Raw genomic sequence first — 1,147 nt, 5'->3', positions numbered from 1 at the left:
GGGCCCCCCCACCCCTGCCTTGAGGCTCAGCCCCAACCCCGGTACCGCTGGAGAACCACTCCATAGGTGCCAGAGTAGCAGGTGACATCCTGATATTGCTTATGAGGGACGAGTTAAGAGGCCACAAAGTAACACAAGTGGTGCGGCCGTCACACAGCAAGCAATAGAACAGGGAGGGAAGAAATGGTGAAGAACAAGTTCTGAATACTGTCAACGTGAGAGCAAATAAATCCTAGCTTTAAAATTATGTATAACAACAGAAGTCCAGCAAAAGGCTCTTTTCAGCCCTTTCTAGTAGCTGTGATCTAAGGATCTAGTTGTGCACATCAGGAAGAAGACAGGTGGCCCTGCAGTTCAGAAGTACTGTTCTGCGATGCCAGGAGCTTTTGTATTAATACAAGTTCACAAAATAGACTGTGACACAACAAAAAATACCAGCTCTGAGAGACTGTTTTGTACACACGTGCTGAAAAATTATGTTAGGTTATAAAATATGTAATATTTGTAACACTCTACAACTCCCATTACATAGTCGTTCTTCAACAAGCATGAAATCCTATGTTCTTATACTTAAAAAACTCAGTGGCCCCAGATGTCCTTCATTTAAAGGGGCATGAGGCTTCGGGCAGCTGTTTTGTCAGCCAGAAGCACACTGCCTGCTCCAGACAAGCCTCTACCTGCAGTGTGCATACCAGCCAGCTGGGAAGCCTCACCACTCCCTAAGCAGCAAATCATGCTGCTGTGGAGCTGACACAGAAGTACTTTCCATTTGGAAAGTAGATCCTTTTTCTTGGTGCACAAGAAAGAATTAGCCTGGATCCTCCTGTGTTCCCCTCTGGTCCTGTACACCAGCAGCTAAGGCAGGATGTAATCTGCCTGACTGTACTTTGCAGGTAGCAATTCAACACTACCAGGATCTTTAGTTTTCATCAATAATGAGGAGGATGGGTGGAAAGGGAGTTTTGCTTCTCCCTCATAAAACCTAATAGTAAGAATAAACCAAGATTCAATCTGAAAATTACATTTCCTAAGAGCCTACAATACTTGATGGGTTTTTCAATCCCAGCAGGTAATTTAGCGCTATGAAGGTTTAAAGCAATGTCATTTTTTCCCACTGAAAATTCAAGGTCTTTCTTACCAGCATCTC

Source organism: Corvus brachyrhynchos, unplaced genomic scaffold (assembly GCF_000691975.1).
Source record: "Corvus brachyrhynchos isolate BGI_N302 unplaced genomic scaffold, ASM69197v1 scaffold255, whole genome shotgun sequence".
Lineage (NCBI taxonomy): Eukaryota > Metazoa > Chordata > Aves > Passeriformes > Corvidae > Corvus > Corvus brachyrhynchos.
Note: the sequence above shows the minus strand (reverse complement) of the source record.